Here is a 23,327-nt window from a genome sequence, read left to right as displayed (position 1 = left end):
ATAAAGATTTTGAACCCATTTTATCGTTTAAGTGGTTCTCTCATTAATTAATGAGTTGAACATTACTTTGACTTAATGTCCATTCAATATTTGTTTGCAATGTTTTTGAAAATTTGAAAATTATATTCTGACAACATCTGTAATTAGACAAATTATAATCTATACTAATAATAGAGGAATATGCAAATTGACCAGGACACCGTCACAGTAACAGTAACAACTGAACAGCAGGCTGTGTGGGGCGACCAGGCCGGCAGGGGGGTTAGTGAGGGATGACCAAAAGACTAAACAAGCAGGCTGCATGGGGTGACCAAGCTGGCAGGGGGGGCAGTTAGGGGCAATCAGGCCAGCAGGCAGAGATGGTTAGGGGTGATCAGGAAGGTGGGGGGGCAGTTAGGGGTGATCAGGCAGGCAAGCTGGTGAGCAGTTAGGAGCCAGCAGTCCCAGATTGTGAGAGGGATGTCCCAGATTGGAGAGGGTGCAGGCTGGGCTAAGGGGACCCCCCTCACCCCCATGCACGAATTTCATGCACTGGGCCTCTAGTTATCAAATATGTGTAAAGAAAATGTCTGAAGAGAAAAGTGATCCCAAGTCAAAGAGATGAGCTCAATCTATGGTGATTGAAAAAAATAATCGACAAAGTGAGAGATTTGATGAAAATGGAGGGAGCAGTATGAAGTGTGCCACTTAGGATTATCACCTGAAAAGAAAGGTTGAATCTTTAAGATTACCAGTGAACTTCTAGAGCAGGGGTCCTCAAACTACGGCCCACAGGCCACATGCAAATACAAATATTGTATTTGTTCCCGTTTTGTTTTTTTACTTCAAAATAAGATATGTGCAGTGTGCATAGAAATTTGTTCATAGTTTTTTTTAAACTATAGTCCAACGGTCTGAGGGACAGTGAACTGCCCCCCTGTTTAAAAAGTTTGAGGACCCCTGTTCTAGAGTATAAAGACCATCTTACTAATCATTGTAAGCTAATGAACAGAGCAGGCACCTACTTCATTTTAAAATAAATTTTAATGGAATGGATATAAAACAGAATCAAGATTATTTTTCAAATTAAGAAAATTAAAGAAAAACTGTACAAATATTTTCTACCTGACCTTCAGATTACTATTTCTTTGTTTATGGGTCAGATTTCTAGAATATTGCGGACAGTCCTAGAGCACGGAAATTATTTTGACTCAATCCCAAGGGTGACTGAGAATACCTAAAAAGTCTCTCAATACTCTATTATCAGGACATATAAAGGAAAGAAAATTAGACTGGTTTGAGGCTTAAATATTTGCTCTCTGCCAAACAGCCAAAGAATACTCAAGTTATTTGGGACTAATGTCTCAAGGTCTACTACGTAAAAAGTGTGTCATTTTCCATGGTGACAAACCACAAAAGGATTGAGAATTCTGATGATCTACCTGGCACAGGACTCACTAGGAATAATATTCACACAGTTTTCAAGTTTTGAAACAAACTAATGTGTCAGAGTGATGTTATGTTTCATACAGTGTTCGGAGACTTGAGTGGCTCCATCAGTATTCAGCAGACACAGTGGTTACAAACAAGAAAAGTACCTCAGTTTCATTTGAATTTTAAAAAATGATTTAGTTTGAAATCATTTTGTCATTAGTCACAACAGCCCGAAGCAGGGAAACTGGTGGGATAGAGAAGGGAGGTGGCAGATTCAAACATCACCAACAAATTAAAGCAGCAACAGGCAAACAGGAGCAAATCCAAGCAATTTGTCAATCATGACTGTGATCTGACACAGTTTCTAAAGAAGTATTATCAACTGCGAAAATGAAAATTCATCTAAACTTATTACTCTAGCCACAATGAGATAAAGTGACTAATACGAAGTTTGTAGAACACAAGCTACATTCATATTGCCTGCTTGAGAAGCTAAGGAAGTTTAATAAAATGTAATTTAACTCTCTAAATTAAAAACAAACAAGGCTAATAATGAACAGGTTTATCTTCTAGAATATCAATGAGTCACATACAAAAAAAAAATCCAATAATGTAAAGCTATGTATTCAGGGCCATTTCGACAGGGCTTCAGGGGCTAGCCACACATCCTATTTAATAAGGAAATAAACAAGTAGGGGGGAGCAGCTGAAACCAGGCTCCAAGGTAGAGATTTACTGAGGGCTATCAGTAGTGTTTTAAGAAAATGGAAATGAAAAACACCCCCTTCAAATAAACATGTTAAATATTTCACACACAGTTACCAGGGGACTCTGTCAGACACTGAACAACAAAATGTAGTAATGAAAACGCTGAGTTTCCTATTTATTGTATTTCATTTCCTCCCAATGTTAGCATTTAATTGAATGTTTGTATTTCCATAAGCTATAGAAATATTACTTTCAATATCAGGAACTGGGATAAGAAATTTATGTCTTCAGTTGGGGGACTACCAGAGAACAAGGTCTTAAAGAGTTCATTCATTTCCTATTTACATATTTAGAAGTTAAAAATGTAAAATATTAGGATTTCTTGAAGATCTGTGATTTTTGTGGTTAGTTTTGTTATAGGGATTCTTAGTACTTCTTCTCCGCACCCCCCCGCCCCCGCCATGCTTTGTATATTAAATATGTGTCTCCAGTAAAAGAAATCTCTTTGTCAGAGACTTCAGTAGTCAGAGCACAGGTCCTAAGTTTGATCAAGCGATCTTGACCTGGATTTGCTCCAGGAGATACATTCACTATTGCGGCCAGCATAACCCTAGAGATGGTAGAGGGCAAAGGACACGCCACTCACTTTCTCCAAATGCAAACACTAAGCTGGATGATTCTTCTCTTGCTCAATAATGAAAAGCAGCATTGTAGTCACTCTAAATGTTTATAAGAATGAACACTGGGCTCTAGCCAGGTGGTTCAGTTGGTTGGAGTGTCATCCCATACACCAAAAAAAAAAAAGGTTGTCGGTTTGTATCCCAGTCAGGGCTCATATCTAGGTTGAGGGTTCAATCCTCAATAGGGGTGTGTAAGGGAGGCAACCAATCAATGTTTCTCACATTGTTGTTTCTCTCTCTCTCTTTCTCTCACACACATACATACACACATCCCTAAAAATCAATAGAAACATATCCTCTGGTGAGGATTTAAAAAGAAAAGAATAAACATTGGGAGTTAGTTAAAAACAATTCTATCAGATCACTGGTCTCTCTCTGTGACTTTTCCAATTATCAGTGAAGTCCAGATACTGGAACTCAGGGAAACAACAAAGACTGGAAGAACTGTTGCCATCCAAAGTACAGGACTATAGTCACACCTCATTCTACTAATAAAAAGACACACCTAGAACATTGGCTCATAGTTAGAACTTTGGCAACCCAGTTTGACCGGCACACTTTCTAAATATAACAGAATATTTTTAAAATTTGTATCAGTGAATATATTGGCCATTATAGTGTCACTCTTCTTTTTTATCTATTTAATTACAGTAATCAAAACGACTTTCTTCCACATATAAATTGGAAGCAAGAAATGAGTCCATGAAGGGCATCAAATGGGATGTAGAAAGAAACAAATGTCCAAGAAGGCTTTAAAAAAAAAGAAAGAAAGAAAAAGAAATATTAAGAAGTTTTAATCACTGCTATAGACTGAATTGTGTCCCTTCAAAATTCATATGTTGACATCCTGATACTCCCCCACTCCCAATAAGATCTTGGAGGAAGTGATTAGGTTAAATGAGGTCATGAGGTCATAAGGATGGAGCCCTGCTGAGACAGAGCTGCTGCGCTCCTGAAAGAGGAAGAGACATCCAAGAGCACTTCTCAGAGTCACATAGGGACACAGCAAGAAGACAGCCATCTGCAAGCCAGGAAAAGAGCCCTCACCAGAATCCAAAACCTGCTGGAACCTTGGTCTTGAACTTCCTATCCTCTAACCAATGGGAAAATAAATTTTGGCTGTTTAAGCCACCCAACCTATGTTATTTTGCTATGGTCGCCTGAGCAGACTAAGACAATCAATCACCCAACTTTAGTAAAAATAAATTCAGAACACACACAATTTTAAGATTTTTAAATATTGTATATTAACTAACCTTTTCACAGGGAAAAAAATAAAAGCTAAACAAACTTGCAGCTTTCTCCTTTCAGATAATCTCTTCGTTTCTGGTCTGCTCTGCCCTCTCTTCCTCATTGAGTGAGTATACTTTTCTTATAACCCAAATCCTAGGTAGAGTCAAGATAAAAGGCAGAGAAACTGAGATGCATTTGGCAAGAATTAAGCATTGATCTGTTTGCAGTATTTTTAGTCGTCCTTTATTAATAAAAATGGTAGGGGCTTCTACAGCCTCTGCCTAAATTGTCCCAGCTGCCTGGATACCTTGAGTCACTTTCAGTTTCTCTTCACCCAAATCAGAGGATTTCAGTTAACTGGGGCTTTTTTTTTTTTTAAGATGTTTTTAAAATTGATTTTGAGAGAGAGGGAGTGGGAGAGAGAGAAACATTGACTGGCTCCCTCCTGCACACCCCCTACCTGGGATTAGGGATCTAGCCCAAAACCAGGGCATATGCCCTGACTGGGAATCAGACCAGCAACCTTTCAGTTCATGGGAGGATGACCAACCAATTGAGCCACACCTGCCAGTGTTAACTGGGGCTTTATTTGACCTTCAGTTTGAATTTAGCTCCAGATTTCACTTCAACTGCCCACTATTTTTCCCTAAATATTTTTGCCTCTCTTCAGATTATGACTTTTTTTAATCCTCACCTTAGGATATGTTCATTGCTTTTAGAAAAAGAGGGAGAGAAAGAGAAACATTGATGGGTTGCCTTCCTTATGCACCCCATCCAGGTATCGAACCCACAACCTTTTGGTGTAGGGACAACACTCCTACCAACTGAACCACCAGACCAGGGCCAGATTATGACTTTTATGTGTGACTGTGTATGTTTATGTGTGAATGTGTGTACATTTATTATGGATTTCAGAGCATGTATTTATTTAAATATTGGAAAGGTGTAATTAACATAACTTATAACCTTTTCACACTTTATATTAAAATATTTTTTAATTCTTAAAAGTAGATTAATATATGTAATGATATCTGATAAAACATTGTAAAAAGAATCTTGCTAGGTTTTTCAATTCCTAACTTGGGTGGCCAAATAAATTCATTTTTTAAAGCATCCACATCATATGGAAATGAGTTATTTCAGTTTCAAAATATTCATAAAATCTCATTTAAACTTAGAAAATGCTTGTACAATGCCTTTTCCTTAATATAGACTTGATATGATTTGTTCATAATGAAATTGTGCTACGACAAATAGCCATCCAGAAAGATGTAGATTCATGCCAACACTATAGGAGGCTGGCATAGCAAGTAATCCAAGTCACAGTTTTATCTGCATCAGCAAAGGCAACAGGGGTACTATCCAAAAAGCAATAATTTATCAATACCAAATCCTCAGTATATACTTCTGCTGGGGGAGGGATAGGAGGAATTCCACAGCCCAAGCATTATCAGCCACAGCCCTTTGTGAATTCATAACTATGCAGCAGAGGAAGTCTGTGATGAGCCAAGGACCTTACCTAAAGTAGCCTGAGTTTGGAATATTGGACAATGTTTGCCTACTGAATCTAAACATTTATAATAGCTTTAGTAGATTTTTTGGAGAAAAAAGCTCAAGTCCTTTGCTTCACCTTTTGTTGGAAGTAACAGAAGGTCCACAATTAATCTCATAAGCAATAAAGGACCCATTAAATACATTGATTCACTCAACTAAATCATTTATTTACAAATATGTATGAAGTGCTCAACTTTTAAAATTATTTTGCTTGGGATTGGGAGTACAGAGATGAAAAATAGTCCTTGAAATTTTTCATAGGAATTATAAAAAATTATAATACTAAATGGTATAAAGGAAAATTAGAGGAATTAAGGAATACATTACCTAGCCTGAATGCTGGGAAAATCTGTTTGTGAAAGTGACACAAGAGCTGGAACATTAGGAATGAGCAAGAAGGTGAAACTAGGGGAAAGGTGAACTAGGGGAAAGAACTATGGGGAAAGGGAAGAAAAGTTTTGTGGTGGTAGGCACAATTTTCAAAGATTTTTCTCAGTGGGATAAAATAAGGAAAGCCAATAATCTTCCTTGTCAATTAAAATTTGAGATCTCTTAAGGATGTTCTAAAATTCGCCTTTTCTCAATTTACTCTTATTGGCTTTTGAAGTGGGCAATTAAAGCAATGTTTTCCATTCAGGGACCACTCTAACATAACTAAGGTCTGATATTGGCATTTCCTGACAGGCATCTTGAATCTATAGCAACCGCTCTACCATTTATTGAACACTTACTATAAATCAAGTACTACACTAAATGGTTTCCACAAATAACCTCCCATATTTATTACAACCACCAAGAAGATAGTATTAATATTCTATTTTTTCCAATGAGGACACTGAAGCTTAGAAAAGTTGGTATTTCTCCTAAGGTAAGATAATTATGGGTTAGTCATAATTTGAATCCCAAACCCACATGTCTAACCACTTCAGGAAGCTGCCTACAATCGCAAATATGTATGTTAATGGGACTGAAAGAAAGCAGAAAAGAATTTACCATAAATATGTCCACAGTAACATAAACTAGGTAAGTGACATTTATGAACAATTTGATTTTTCAGACTTTGATTTGATTTAAATTTACTTAGTTTTATTATAAGCTAAAAACTGTAATACTCTTATAGCTACATTATCTCACAAAAGCAAAACAAATAAAAAAAACACCTTCCTCTGGTTAATTCTATCTTTCTAATGTGAGTGAAAATTGCTCTAGAGTTTTTATGAATTACTAGAGGCCCGGTGCATGAATTCATGCACAGGTAGGGTCCCTCGGGGTGGCCTGCGGGGATAGGCCCCCAGCTTATGCACCCAGCTCACAGCCCCACAGCCCCACCTGGCACCCCGCCTTGGCTTAGCACCGGCCCCCTCACCTGCTCCACCATCCTGTCTGTGTGGGGCAATAGGTTGGGGCCTGAACCCCCCTCCCCCCAGCTCCCTCAGTGCCTGGGAGCCAGGTGGCAGCCCAGTCCCCCGCTGCCGCTGGTCACTGTCTGTGGGGCAATCGGCCCCCCACTCACACCTGCCTTGGTTTGGTGCTGCCCGCTCACCTGCTCCACCATCGCACCATGGTCCCGCTCTTGTTGGGGCCCATCGGGGCCAGCAGTGTCTCCACTGCCAGCGCCGAGTTGCCGACACCCGCCATGCTCCACGCTGCCCCCTCATGGTCAGTGCACGTCATAGTGAGCAGTCAAACTCCCAGTTGAACGACTGCCCAAGGGGACAATTTGCATGTTAGGCTTTTATTATATAGGATTTTTGCTTCCATTCTTCCTAATATTCTCCCTATTTCTTTGGTGATTGGTTGTCATAATGTACTTATAGAAATTACTTTGTATCCTAGATATTTTATACATTTAGGCCTAAAAAATAGTTATAAATAGGTCTACATTAGATGATTTACTCTACAGAAAATTTTATCTTAACAACAAATACAATCCACTTGAGCAAATATTTTTAATTGAATAAAAGAAAACCTATTCAAGTTGTTTTAGAAATTAATCAACATCACCACCTAAAATCTGCATCTCCTATGTGATAAAATATATATATATATTTCCATCATGTTCTTCTGCAAGAGGGAAACTGTGCTCCAACTTTCTTTGATAAATTTTCCCTTAAGTTGCAATACAGCACTTTCAAAGATGTGTAAAAATTGACTTCAAATAGATGGTGAACCTGAAACATTTTTTCCCCTGGTGCAGAGGACCCTGCAATTTCAACTTCAACTGTAACCCAGGGAAGGTATCAACATAAGCCCTATCTCTAGTTGCTGACTTGAGAATGATTCTTAAACATGTAGTTATCTACAAATAATTAAATTTAACGAAGTTCAATAATGCATGTGCCAAGTTAGGTATAATGTAAATGTGTGTACACATGTGTATGTAGCAGAACAGGACTCCTGAAGCCACCTATTTTTCAATGCTCTGATATTTTCAAAATCAATCTCCTGCTATACTCTTTACAAATGGAAGCACAGTCAATTGGTATAAAGCCTACGTTGAATTATCCTGTTAACACAATTCATTATAAATCTACTCCATCTACTGTAAAACAGTACAGCAGAATAAACTGATATTCTACCATGACATGGATTGGTAGCTCTTATATTGTCAAATAGATAAGTCCCCCAGTAGTGGAAGCCACTTTGGTTTCCCTCCAGGAAATAATTTGGCTTGTCCCGAGGAGGAGTACCATGCGGTAAGCTACAGTTTCCAACGGGGCATTATCAAAACCACCCAACATTTAACAAGGCTCTCATCCTGAAACAGCTCGCTCATCCAAAGTGAAAATGTTAAACCTTCCTCTGAGCCTAGATTATCTTACTTGAGCAAGAAAATAAGGTATTAGACTATTTGGCATGTTGTACCACTTTAAAACAAGAAAAGCCAATTTTGCACTTCAGTAAAGGCAGATTGCAAATGTAGCATGAATTGAACCAGTAGCTGAGTTGCAATTTACAGCAAGTGGCTCATCAGCACATTAATGTATATCACCAAGATAACTGCTTCGGCCAAGCAGACCTGAAACTAGGAGACTCACATATCTGGTTGGAAGCAAGGGAAATGTGCCTTCTATAAAAATCTATAACACAAATCTTAAAACCCACAGCTACCAAACACCTATCTTCATTATCATTCTTGTATAGCAGTATACTAATAGTTAGAAAAAAATTATCAGAACCATAGGTTCTGAAATTGGGTTGATTCAAGATTTAGCCTCTCTGCTTCAGATTTGTCTTGGGTAAAATGAAGATAATAAGGACAACTACTTCTTAGAGTTATTGATGGAGCAGTGTCTGTAAAGTGCTTAACAGACTGCCTACCGTGGTTGGCAAACTGCGGCTCGAGAGCCACATGCGGCTCGTTGGCCCCTTGAGTGCGGCTCTTCCTAAGCCTTAGGAGTACCCTAATTAAGTTAATAACAATGTACCTACCTATATAGCTTAAGTTTAAAAAATTTGGCTCTCAAAAGAAATTTTAATCGTTGTACTGTTGATATTTGGCTCTGTTGACTGAGTTTGCCGACCACTGGCCTAGAATACAGTAACTGATCCACACTTGAATATTATTATTATACTAGGGGCCCGGTGCACGAAATTCATGCACTGGGTACGTGTGGGGGGGAGTGTCCCTCAGCCCAGCCTGCCCCCTCTCAATACTGGGAGCCCTCAGGCGTTGACCCCCATCATCCTCCAATCGCAGGATGGGCCCCTTGCCCAGGCCTGATGCCTCTGGCCTAGGTGTCCGGCCCGGGCAGTGGGGACCCACAGCTGCAGCAGCCCCGTGATCGTGGGCTTCGCTTTAGGCCCAGGCAAGGGACCCTTAGCTCCTGGGACTGCCAGCTTCAACCGTGCCCAGCTCCCATCGCTGGCTCCACCCCTACTTCCTACTATCACTGGCCAGGGAGGAAAAGGCACCTGATTCTCTGATCATGGCTGGGGGGCAGGGCCAAGGCGGCCCCAGGGCTGCCTTGGCCCTGCCCCCCAGCTCTTAGCTCCCCCCTGGGTTTCCAATCACTGTCAGTGGCAGGGGGCTTCTTCCTGCTTTCCCTTTCGCCTCCCTGCATTGTGCCTATGTATGCAAATTAACCGCCATCTTGTTGGCAGTTAACTGCCAATCTTAGTTGGCAGTTAATTTGCATATAGCCCTGATTAGCCAATGAAAAGGGTAGCTCGTACGCCAATTACCATTTTTCTCTTTTATTAGTGTTGATTGTTGTCATTTCATATCCAAAGACAAGCAGGTAAGTAGGTAAGTCCCATAAGGTAAAATAGTGCTATGTAAGTTTCCATGAATTCTGTACTCAGATATTCACTGTATTTTCTCAACAGAACTAAATGTTAAATGAATACTGTAACTACCCATCTCAGGAAATGTTGGAGATATATGGGAATGTTACATTTTGTGCTCTGTTCAAAATTCATCTCCTTTCCTAATCCCTAGGTGAAGATAATCAGCTCCATTCCTTGGAGCAATGCTAAGAACTAGCAAAAACCTAACTTGCCTAGATCTGCCAACTGTAGGAAGAGATAATTAAGGGCTCCAATTTAAAAGGTTTCCTTCTGGGCTGATGGATGCTTAAAGATAGGAATAAAATCAAGAATCCTGTAGATATTGTTCTACTTAATTATATTAGCAATTTAATGAATGTTTGCACTCTCACAACGTAGTACAGACTTAAATTTCTCTCAGGTTATAAAGAAGCAAATGCAGCCCAGCCGGCATGGCTCGGTGGTTGAGCATCCACCTATGAACCAGAAGGTCATGATTCGATTCCTGGTCAGAGCACATGCCCAGCTTGTGGGCTCCATCCCCAGCATGGGACTTGCAGGAGGCAACTGATCAATGATTCTTTCTCATCATTGATGTCTCTCTCTCTCTCTCTCTCTCTCTCTCTCTCTCTTTTGTTCTCTCTCTCTCCCTTCCTCTCTGAAATCAATAAAAATATATTTACAAATAAAAAATAAAGAAGCAAATGCAAACATCATCTCCAGCAATTTCTTGAACCTTTGACCCTTTCTAGTTGCTACTTTATCACTGCCAATTTGGGGGGAAATTGTCTACACATACTGTTTCCACTTCTTCATTTGTCATTTATTCTTTAGCCCACGGTTATTTTATTACCTTCCCCTCACCATCTTTTTCTTGAAACTCTTTGTAGATTATCCCAATGGTCTCTTTTTGAAATCTGTGTCTTATTGTCAGCGCAGCATCTAACACTACTGATCACTTCTTCCTTCTTTAAATGTTCCCCATAAAATCCATAATCTAGTGCTGCTCATCTTATTTCAGTCTCCAGTGTGGGATTCCCTTCCTCTACTTAATCGTAAATGTTATCTTTCCATAGGGTTGAACTCTGGGACATCTTGCTATTCTGATACTTCAGGTGAGTAAACCTATCCCGTGGCTTGAATTACTATCTTTACAACAATAGCATAAATTCAATGTCTACTTCCCAAATTTTTTCTAACCTGTAGACCTATATGTCCAGCAGGACACCATTCAGATGAATACCATTTATTCATTCACCTATGGACGCATTTATTCATTCAATTATTTCACACATATTTATTAAGTGCCTATTTATGTTAGGCACTGATCTTGGCTCTGTTGATGCAAAGTGGGGAAAAGTCCCAAATTTCTACCCTATGACACATTCTTACCACTGTCCAAAGTCTAATTTTTGTACAAATATATTCATATTCAATGAACCCAATATATTTAGTCAAATAAATACATCCCTACTGTTGTATTTTAGATTTTAGATATCAGCACACTATCCAGCTATCTTTCCAAGCCACAAAACTTTAGTATTACTTACTCTTTTCCACTAATGTCAGTACTTTTCCAATCTATTTTTCTATCTCTCTCCCCGTCCCACCCAGTGGGAGAGTTTTGAGGCATGTTCCACACATACCCTGGGAGTCTCTCGCATGGTAAGCATGCACTAGTAATTCTACTCATTGATCATACTTTATTGGATTTTCTTCTTTCTCCTTTTTTTATCCCACTTCCCTCACAGAGCTTCTTGCCATCACCTCAAAATTAAATTGCTTGTGCACAAATCCTTGCAGTGGTGACAGTTTTGGGGGAAAGCCAATGACAATGCCTGGATTATAGCCAAGATGTCTTCACTTACTTCAAGTGTGAGCTGTACTGTCTTGCTTCTGGGTCTTTGCGCATTCTCTTCTAATTGCCTTCTTTCCTCCATCTTCTTTGCCGCCCCTTTATGTTCTCTAAAATAGTATTTAGCGATTTCTTCCTCTGAGAAGTTTAATCTGACACCCCCACTACCCTCATCAGAATCCCTCCACTCCCAACCCCCAACGGAGAGTCTAATCCGGGTGGTTTTATCTTCACACAGTTTCTTATGCTTTTTCCTAGCCCAGTATACAGCACACTGTGTGAGTTCCTCCCAAGAATATACATTTCTTTAGGGCTACTACAGAGGCTTACTGTTCTCCTTTCCTCACTGACTAGCACAGAACCAAGCTCTAAAAAGTGTTCAATAAAGTAAGTAGAATGAACAAATAATAAATCTATACAAAATCATTTTGAAATAAATCAACAGCAAAATCATTCCCTCCTATATGCTCAGCACAGCAAAAATGAGTCTCACACAATGTGTCTCAGGAGATAAGTAGTTGGCAAAGCTATATAGCCAAAAGCAGCACTTTTAAATCCACTTGAAAACCAGATGACTGTCATTTACTCTATCCAGATTATACTTCCTGGGCCACTATAGTAGTTAATGGACTGTTTAATGAGTTGATCCTAGAATATTAACTGATAACCAGAATTAAATGTGCTCCCTCTCCTAGTTCATACGCTGCCTGTTTAAAAAGTATGCCTAAAATTTTAAAAAGAAAAGAAAAATCACCTAAAAAAATTAAAATATGACTGAATGCTGCTGAGCACATGAGAGTCCCCTCCTGGATCAACCTCCCTGTTCCTCTTCCCCCTGCCTGCCACACAGGAAAAGCACGAGGCCCACAGGCACCAACCTGCCTCCCCAGGAACAAAGTGATGAGGAACATAGCTTCTCCTTCTTCCAGTTGCTGGAAACACATAGCCTGTGGCTGAAATAGCTGCTTTAGCAAGGGCTGGGTTTTTCCTCTCAATCATAGTTGTAAAGCTATCAGTTATTGAAAAGCTGATTTTCAAAGCACACACTAGAACAGCTTTTCTGTACAGCTGCAATGCTATTTAAATCTCCCATGACTCTATCCACAAACCCAAGAAAATTCTAAGCTGAAATACTGCTCTTAGAAAGGACATAGCAAAATAAGACCTGATGGGGGGGGAAACTCAGAAGTGAAACCTGGCCATTCAGTTTAGTACTGAAATTATAAAATCAGGCCTGTGGCTTCTATTCTCCCTCCTCCCCCCGCCCCCGCCACCACCACTCGCCCCCGGCTAGAACACCTGAAATCACTCTTTGGAAGGTCAGCCTAGAAGGCTCTTCTGTGAGACTCTGGCAGACATTCGCTTTCGCAGTCTGCCTTGGAGACATTCTTGAACAGACCTCCAAAATGTGGATGAATGCTGCACCTTCTGCTGTCATGAGGTTGGAAGTGGGAGTAGAATAAACATTAAAGACAATGCTTTGGAGACGGAGATCAATGGGAGGCACAGATCAGCCTTGGAAAGACCCAACTTTTTAACCCAAGTTTCTGCTCCACAGTACATCTCAAGTCCTATCTCCAGTACTATTGTGGGAGAATTCCCAGTAACCCTATTGGTGATCTGGCAACACTGATGCCACATCTCACATAACCAGCCATACCATTCCCCTGCTGTGGTAAGCAGTTCCACCGCGACTGTTCATACAGTGAAAACTTTTAGACGCCAGACAGCTACACTGCAATCGGAGTTTCCTTCATTTAAGACATTTGATTTCATCAAATTACCTACTAAATGGAATTATACTGAGCATAAGTCACTATTATAAATATTTCAGAGCCATTCACTTGGAAGCTGTTGATGAAAACAAGCTGACTATGCTTAAGAACGTTTACTGAAATCATTGACCAATGAAGAGCCATGATGAGAATTGTTCTGTGCCCTATCAAGTATTATGCAGCCCTGTGGTTCATTTCTACTATTTCTTAGCTCCCAGTAGAATGGACTTTCCAGCCTGGGGCTAAATGAACGCTTGCTAAATTATTGATTCATTTCAAGTAAAGAAATGCCAGGATATCCCATTTATATGACAGGATTATTGTAAGATGTAAGGCATGGGCTCTTACACAGCCTCAAAACCTTGGCACTCGACAAATATGTGTCACATGAATGAATAAGTGAATTTGCATAATTTTAGATCCTGGTGTTTATGAAAAAGTTACTAAATACCTGTGCATTGACAGTTCCACACAACAGTCTTGAGTCATTTGACCACAACGAATGAATAAAAAGCTCAGCAGGGCCAAAGAAAATTAGGATCTAATCCATATGCTAAAGCATTGCATAACTAATAAATGAAAATGTAATGCCATTTTGAGCTCTTGTTGAGCTGTGGAAGCCTGCTGGTCCCTGGGTTTTAAAATACTTTCCCAGCATACTAAAATTAGAACTCTTTCTCATGTTGTTCTTTCCTTTGTTTCCATAGGAAACAGTGACTTTCAGTCATCCAAGATGACACAACATAGACTGCTGAATTGAATGCCACACTGCAGTTGCCAAGGAGATAATGTATGTCATTCCTACAAATAACACGTTGTTCATGCCTTCATTTTCTTTATCTAGCTTTATAAGGTTTTTTTTTTCCTGCCTCAACTGAATTCAGATAATGTTCACTGTGAACTGACGGAAACATTGCTTTTTTAAAAATGTGTTTACCCCATTTCCCAAAGCACTTGATCGCATCACACATGCCGTCTGTGGAAGGTCTGAGCATATTTTATGCCGATTTTGGAACCAATGATTCAGCAGTTTTCACTGGGGGGAAAAAATGCATCCTGATTTCTGTCTGCTTGCGTTCTAAGTAAAGGTCCAATTAAATCCACACCTGGCACTAACATATTCCAGTTTAAAATGGTCCACCACAAATGCAGCTGCATTCAGTTGAATTTACATAGGAAGGAAAGGAGTAAGCAAGCCAGAAATAAAAAGATGGAAAGAAGGAAGGAAGGAGGGAAGGAAGGAAGGAAGGAAGGAAGGAAGGAAGGAAGGAAGGAAGGAAGGAAGGAAGGAAGGGGAAGGGAATGAACGAAGACAAGGAGAAAAGTAGGGAAACTCATCTTTATTGAGCACCTGCGGTATTCTAGATTAAACATCTGTAAGATAAACAAAGAGAATTTTAAAAATTTAAGATCTTGGCTGAAATCATCTAGCTGGCAAGAGTTTGAGTACATATTTGAACTTGAGCATGCCTCATTTACAAGTATGTGTTTTCCAGGTATTTAGTGCTGCATAACAACCCCCCTAAATGACCGTGGCTTTAAGCAATGGCAACCATTTTAACATTATCCTTCATGGGATTGGAGGGTAACTGGACTCAGCCAAGAGGCTCTCATTCAGGCTCTCTCATGTAGTTTCAGGCAGAAAGGCTGGGGCTGGCGTCACCTTGAAGGTGTCTTCATTCACATGCCTGGCAGCTGGTGCTGGGGCTGTCAGTGGAATACCTTACCTGAGGTCTCCTCATGTGGCCTGGGATTCAAGAATGGGGTCTCAGGTGGGCCAGCCTCAAAGTCATAGAGCCCCACTTCTACTGTGGTCACAAGCACAGCCCAAATCAAGGGTTAGAGAACATAGACACCACCTGACATTGTAAGAAATGCATGTAGACGGCCATTGTGTGTGGGGGAGAAGAGGGTGGGGAGTGGGAGGAGTGGGGGGCTGGAAGGGGTGTCTTACTCCAGCCATCTTCAGAATTGTTTTCTAGTACAACCTAGTTTTGGCAATACACAGGAATGCCTCAAAAGGCCCGAGATTCAGGTTTCACAAGATCTTTGTCTGCTTGGTAGAGCAGTTGGGAAGGAAACAGTTAAAATGACCAGTCTAAATGGAACAACTCTTATTGTCAACTTGATGAATTGTGAGAAACAGAACACTGAAATTAAACTTTGTAATGAGTTTTCAGATTAAATTTTGTGTGCATTGTCAATTTTCAAAGCATTTGGACATCATAAAAACCAACTTAGCACTACGACTGGATTGTAGCATATTAAGATAAGTTACACTATATAACATTACCCAAAAATTGCTCTTATCTAATTTAGCTTTCTGGTTCCTTGAGTACCTGGATAAATGGGAGTTTCTTACATTAATTACAGGTATACCTGCTCAGCATAGGGAATGCACATGTGGAAACCATAGCACCAAAGGAATTTCTGTTATACGGAGTAGCATAGCTCACTTGGAGCTATGCTCTTATCATCTTAATCTATTACCTGTGATCAATATATCAGGAGGCTTCTGGCTAATGTCTTATCTTATCAGCACTCTTTAATGTTGTTCTGATACTGAACCTAGCTGGCCAAGACCATGCACCCATCCAGCTGATCTGAAACAGCCTTAAGACCTCCACTGAACATTTGAACTTTCACCATTAAAATACTCACATTTGTTTATCCTTTGGAAATCTATCAAACTACTATCACAAATAAGAATACCTCAGCCAGAAAATAGGATATTAAAGACACAATGGGAAAACACCATCAAGAAAATACAATAATCAGATGGTGGGAAGCTTTCAAACTGGGGAAGAATATTATGGTGAGCTAGGGGAAAAGCAACAGCAAATTTCATCTCATTGCTTGCATTGCTGAGAGGGTATGATTGTGCTCACTCTACTGTGCTGGCAGATTGGCCTGGAATAAAGATATATAACGTTCATGTTTAATGTAGCTATTTTTGAGACGAACGGCTCTGTAATAAATCAGGCTGTGCTATGCGGTGCTAAATCGGGTCTATCGAGCAGAATACCAGCAATAATTCCAAACAACTGCAGTGGTCTATCCAGAATGTGACAATTGGATTTGTACCTCTTTCTTCCCATATGTGTCCAGCATCTATTCTCATTCAGGCCAACATATATGATGAAACTTTAGTGCTTCACAAAAAATACCCTAAAAATTGAAGTGCTCAGGAAACACACAAAGCAGATCTCAGGCAGTGACATGGAAGAAAGGACATCTTATTCAATACTTCTCGCTTTCATATTTCTGATTTCACCCTACATGTTTCAGCCTCAAATTTTACATCTTCCTGTATCTTGATTCCACCACCCCCCTCCCCATGAGAATCTGATAACAAAATTCCTGAGAGCAAAGCAAGAGTATCTATTTGTCTTAAATTGCATAACAATTGTGCCATGTAATAAACATTGCAGCACAATGAAGAGTTGAAATCCTTTTTACTTCTCAGTTTTCTTCAGTATTATGTGTCTTGGACCTTTATAATGCTATGATTTTTAATACTGAGTAGCAAGTCTCTCTTAATGGCTACAAAATGACTGCAGAGTAACCAGGAAGTTAATTTTAGCCAATAATTATCTCAAATTGTCTTATGAGATTCTGAAATCCCCTATTGGTTGTAATTTTAACCTTTAACTCTATTATAGCCTACCTATTACAGGCATATATATCTAGACTACTATTGGAAACATTTAATTTAAATACTTTGGCAAATGTTCAATGCTAGAAGACTGCTTATTTTATATTTGCTTCTTCATTAACTCAAGACAAGATACTTTTGTCCAGAACAAATGCTAAACTGCATAGGTACAAGGACAATAGGCATAAACTCGGCAGCTACAGTAAAACAAGGACAAGATCAACCTATCCATTATACATTAATTGAAAAAAAATACTAATTTACAATTTGCTAGGCATTTGAAGATGACAGGAAAGTTATGCATGTTTCAAGATAATTTTTAAATCTTTCCATATGTTATCTCAATGATGCTCCAAAATACATTGCTTTAAAGTATGTATATAGTATTGACTTTGATAAAATAAATTTGGCCTTGTACAAGGAGGTATTATCCATTGCGAATGTGCAAAATGAATAATTTATGGAGTTTTGAAAAATAAAATGCAATTCATAAAGAAACACCATGGAACAATATGTATAAGAGAAAAAACTTAAATAGCAAATGCTCCTGAAGGAGAGATTTGTGTGATTTTTTTAATTAACAAAAAACAAATAGGATTCACCATATCAAATCTCATTCTATTTTTATGAATTGCTCGGGGATACTCATACAACTTTCTGTCGGCAGATCAAGTCCCCATTGAACATAATCTATTTAAATCTTGTTCATGGATAATAGGTAACCTTACTGGTGCCATTTTTAGATCAGCCCGTTGGCAAACATTAAGCAGAAAGCGTGTTAACGTTTTTCAGGATCGGCTAAGGCTTTAGCAAAGTGGCTTTCTTGCTTGCAGAGAAGCAGTGGTGAGCTAGGCATAGGGGAGAGGGCCTGTTAAGCTCTGCATCTGTACACGCCTCCACTGCTTCAAGTCAAAATAAACTAAACTAACAAAGCTATCCTACTGGGATCATGAAGACGCCCACAGAGGACAGGCCCCAGCAGCCGCAGGCACATTGAATATAGCTCCAAGGCATTCTCAGCTCCAACCTAAGTCTTTACCTTGAAAACAAGTAAACTAACTAATGAATTTTAGAATGCTAGTCATCACTATAATACGAGGACAATTTTTTACTAATTACCTGTTTTGTTGTTAAAAAAAAAAAAAAGGCAGCTGATAAAGGCAATTGTAAGTCAAATCCAGGCCACATTTTTAGTTCAAAAGACCATTTTGCTCTGTAGTGTGATTTTTTTAACCAGTTTTGACCAGCAAAAATGGTGTTTTCAATAGTTTTTCACCTAATAAAACCGTGTTTTTCTCAAAACAAACACAGGCTCATTTCTTCATGGAAGGAGCAGCCAGTGAAGGTCAAGAGCCCAGCCCATGCTGCCCACTTATTACTGCTTCCACATTTTTAGAGTTTAGGATCTGCTCTAAGAATATAACTAGTCAGTTACTAAATGGCTGTACAGCTCTTGCTAATTTTCTGGGAAGCACCTTTCCAGCTCTAAGGAGGCCTCCTTTCCTCTTCTTGCAAGCAGGATGCCCTTGTTAGAGCTTCTCCATTCAAACCAGCTCTCAGAAGGGTAGCGATTAGATCCGTTTGTCCCCATATAAAACCAGAGGACATTTCCAGGTATAACCTGGACAGCAAATTGAGCATGACTCTCACATCTCATGAAGTAGCCCATCTTCATTAGGAGAAAGAGATACCCAAACAACAAAACTAAGAGTCCAAGGCACAGCCAATGAAAGAACTGGGAGAGTAGTTGCTTCATATGAAAGTCCACAGAAGCCAGGTGGCTTTGGGTCAAGAATAAAAGCTTTATAGATTTCCTTTAGTAACCCCAAAGCTATGTGTGGGCCTCAAAAATGAAAGTTTATGAAAGTTTTTCCTATTGTTGTTGTCATCTAGGACTTCTCTTTCCTGTCATTGTTAATATTGTTAATAATATTTTGCAGAGATTCATTCTTTCACTCATTGCATTCATTTATTGCTTCACTCATTGACTCAGTCAACAAATTGGATGGGCATTTTCTGGGCACCAGGCTCTGTGTTAAGCATTGGTCTTAAAGTTTGTAATATCCATACCCCAGATGTTCAGAAGTGCCCATAATTGGTTATGCTAGACACAACAGTATACTCATATTGTATAAGAAGAGTTGACTTTCTGCTCTTTGGATATAGACTCCTCACCACCTTTGGCCAAGTTCTCTTTGAAAATGTCAATTCTCAAGTGCCAAAGACCTTCCCAAGAGAAAGTAAAGGTGTGCTAAATGGTGGAGTCTTTCTTCCCTTACACCTCATCCCTTTATCTAATATTTTCATCATATAATATTTTATAATATTCACATTAAGGTGGTTGGACTTTGGAAAACATTTTAGAAAGGCAAAAATAGAAAGTGCTCACAGAGAAACTAAAGGCCACCTTCATCCTCACACTCCTATTCCTTTCTCTGAATCCCCTAATGACAGCCTCTTCTCTGACCGTGGAACCCACAATTGTTGCCAATTAGCCAAACAAAAGTAAGTAAAAGTAACTTGTTTTAGCCAACTTGTCTCCAAAAGAGAGAAGGAATTTGAGAGAAAGGAAAAATTCACTGGACTACATGAAACTTGAGAAAATTAAGAAATCCTCCTACTAGTCATCTATATAAAGGCATTAGAATTATAAGAACTGAAGCCAAGTTCAAGAAAGAGAAATTGAGAGAGGCAGAAGAGAATCCTACAGAATAACTGATAACAGAAATGTGAAAATCCAGGCCCACTAATAAAGGCAACAGTACAAGAGAGCTTGAAAAAGAATAGGGTTTGTTATTCAAGCAAAATGCTAGGCAGGGTAAGAAGCCTGTGGAATATCAAACACCAGAAAATATTGAGAAAAACATATTATGCCATATAATCTGAGTGCAAAGTGTACTCTTTTTAAAATGACCAAAATGTATAATAATTTCCTTCTACCAAAGACACTTTATACATAATGTTCTCGAATTCATTTAAGTAAAATAATAATACCCAAACTGATGTTTCTTGAAACTTTTACATCATCTGAGGCCAAGGGAAAAGCTGGAGATTAGGTGATGTATATTATAAAAATTAGCCTCTCAAAATAGCAAAAGCAACACTGGAAATTTAGCGAAATAAACCAGAAGAAATGAATAATCTTACTCAGTAGCTTAAGGAAAAGAACTTGCTGGAAACATTAAGAGAATTTGTTTCAGGGTGGCTGCATCTTTTTGAAGATGACTGAATTTTTATTTTTTTCACTCCAAAAAGAAGTAGTGGACCATTCACACTGCTAACATAGATGGAAAACACACCACAAAATTAATAAAAATGTGACACACCATACAAATATTTTGATAATAAAATTTCCCGAGGGAAAACGTATGGTTCTCCCACACACTGCTGTACTAGGCAATCGTGCCTCTATTTCAGTTGTATGAAGAATGAAATCAATCAGTGGGTGGTCCTTTGAGCATATGCTAGGCTCTTAGCAAATCTGTGCCAGATGTGCTGGAGAGGTAACAGAGTAAATGGAGAAGCAATAAAAATTCCAACAATATGATAATAGCTTAATCATTATGTGGCAATTCTAGAATAATCTTTAAGATAGTTCATAAATATCACAAAGGAATTAATGATATTAACAGTAACGAGCTGGCTCATTTCCTTGTTACTTTCCTTCAATTTGCTGATCATCAATAAAAGATGCCTCATAAACAGGCTGAGTTCTCCCAAAGACCCTCCCAGAGTTCAGCATTTTTCTTTACAGATCCCTTGTCCCTCCAGAATATTTGCTCCTCTTGATCATTTGCATCACTATACTCTGTCACATTGTATAAATTTGTTGAGGGCAAAAACTCTCTCATGAACTTCTTTAAAATTTTCCCCAAAATCTGTAAAACATTCTACTGGATATATGTTGTAAATAAATAGTATAAATTTAATATATTAATGCATGTAAGATAGATTTTTCAAACCAAAAAATAAGAATAATGCTTTGAATGTTCTTTGAATGCGTAAAAGGTGAAAAAATATAATTTGGAAAATTATGGGTTTGTCTTCAGTTTGTTGAAATGGCTATGCTAAATCAAATGGGGTGTTTGTTTTTTTTTAGCCTTGACAAAAATCCATATATATTTTATGCAAATTTGGAGGTAAGGAGCATGCTAACTAATTGTGACTTGGGCATCTATGTAAATGGAACTACTAGCTAAGGCAAGGGTGGGCAAACTTTTTGACTCCAGGGCCACAATGGGTTCTTAAACTGGACGGAAGGGCCGGAACAAAAGCATGTATGGAGTGTTTGTGTGAACTAATATAAATTCAAAGTAAACATCATTGCATAAAAGGGTACGGTCTCTTTTTTTCAATAGTTTTATTCATTTCAAACAGGCCGAATCCGGCCTGCGGGCCGTAGTTTGCCCATGGCTGATAAGGGATTGGGCTTATTTATAAATGGGATAAAGTTTCAAAGCATAGCTTATATTTTCTGCAATGGAGAAACAACACATTTTAGGAAAAACTAGGACTGTGTTAATTAGTGAGCATACAGTGATAGTCATAGTGAAGGGTTGGCAGTCGTGGTCATAGGTTATAACTGAGGGATAGTAATTTCTAGTGGATTTAAATCTTGGCTCAGTTGCTTAGCAGCTGTATGATTTTGGACAAATCACTTAAGTCTCTGTGTCTGAAAAAAATAGGACAGGATTGCTATAACAATTATATGAGTTAATGCATGTAAAATGTTTAAAATACTATCTGCAATGTGGTAGTACAGTATAGTTGATGCTTTTGTGGCTGTTGGAACAGTATGGACTTTTGCTGAATAGGTGAACATAAAATAAGCTGAATACTTAATTTGATCTAACTCAGTGAACCCAAAAGGAGCCATCCTCTCTCTAATAAGTTTTTATTAAATTAAGCACATGTTAAAGTATAAACAATCTTGCATTAGTTATAGATAGTGTATGAGTTTGTAATAACATAGATTTTTAAGTTAGAAGGAAATTTACATATAAACTTCCCTATTTTTATCTTCTAACAAATAGAAAAATAAAAACCCAAATATTGGGTTATATGATCAGAGCTATACTGGGGAACTGAGGACAGAGATGAAATCTCTTTATGCCCGCCTGTTTTCTCTAGGTGAGAAGCAACATCACACATCTGAAAGTGTCCAAAATACTTCACCAAGGCTCATTTTCATCAACCATGAAATTATATAGATAGCAACACAACAACTCATCCTGGATTGTATGTATATATAACTATATGTATATGCAACAACATATATGCAACAACATACACACACACACACACACATTATATACAAATGGCACATACTAGACAGTAATGATAGTGGTGGTGATAATAATGATGATGATGGCAACATGCTACCTCTTTAAATTCTATGTACTATATAAGTACACTTCATAGCTTATTCTTTTGTCATGATATTTGTAAACCGATAATACATGAAAATAAATGAACAAAGTTACTAATAATCTGTATCTATACCACACACACACACACACACACACACATACACACACACTACACTAAATTATATTAAGTTCACAAGATGCCTTACTTCTTCCCTGAACACTAGCTAATATATCTAGCCCTCTTAATGTAGCATTAAAATCATAGCACTTCCCTTTTGGAGGAGGAAATAGCCTAAATTGTCAATTATGATGCTAATGTTGGCATTTTACTTCCCAGGTGATGTTATTATCAATGATTATCAAAATGTGCACAATATTGTTTCACTAAGCTACTAAAATTGATTGCCTCTCCTCCTTTTGTCATTTTGAATGATATCCTTTATTTATTTATTTGCAATTCAAAGACTAAGTTGAAATCTCAGCTTAACTCTTTCTGATATAATTTGTCATTACTCTCTCTACCGCTCCTTCACAGTATTTTGCATATTTATCATTATTTAATTATTTGAAATTAATTATTGAATGTCTACCTCTCTATTACTCTCAGATCTACAAAGGAAGTGAGCACAGTATTCCAAGTGTATTGACATTTAATAGGTATTCTATAAATATAATAGGTTCCCAGTGTGTAGTTGGATATATAGATTAGTATTTCAACAGGGAGGTCTAAGGTAGCAGTGAAGGTTTGAGCATAAGTTTAAACTATTATAAGCGTGCTAGAATTACCCTAAAATAAAAACTCAGACCATATACTATA

General features: G+C 38.4%; 1 protein-coding gene across 1 annotated transcript in view; it reads right to left on the bottom strand.

Moving 5' to 3' along the window:
• Positions 1-23,327, bottom strand: part of GABRA4 (gamma-aminobutyric acid type A receptor subunit alpha4) — a 72,400-nt gene that overhangs the window by 7,935 nt on the left and 41,138 nt on the right. The gene's annotated exons all lie outside the window — the stretch shown is intronic.

This window comes from Myotis daubentonii, chromosome 1, assembly GCF_963259705.1.
Source record: "Myotis daubentonii chromosome 1, mMyoDau2.1, whole genome shotgun sequence".
Taxonomy (NCBI): Eukaryota; Metazoa; Chordata; class Mammalia; order Chiroptera; family Vespertilionidae; genus Myotis; species Myotis daubentonii.
The sequence above is the reverse complement of the archived record's forward strand: the minus strand, read 5'-3'. Positions and strand labels throughout refer to the sequence as shown.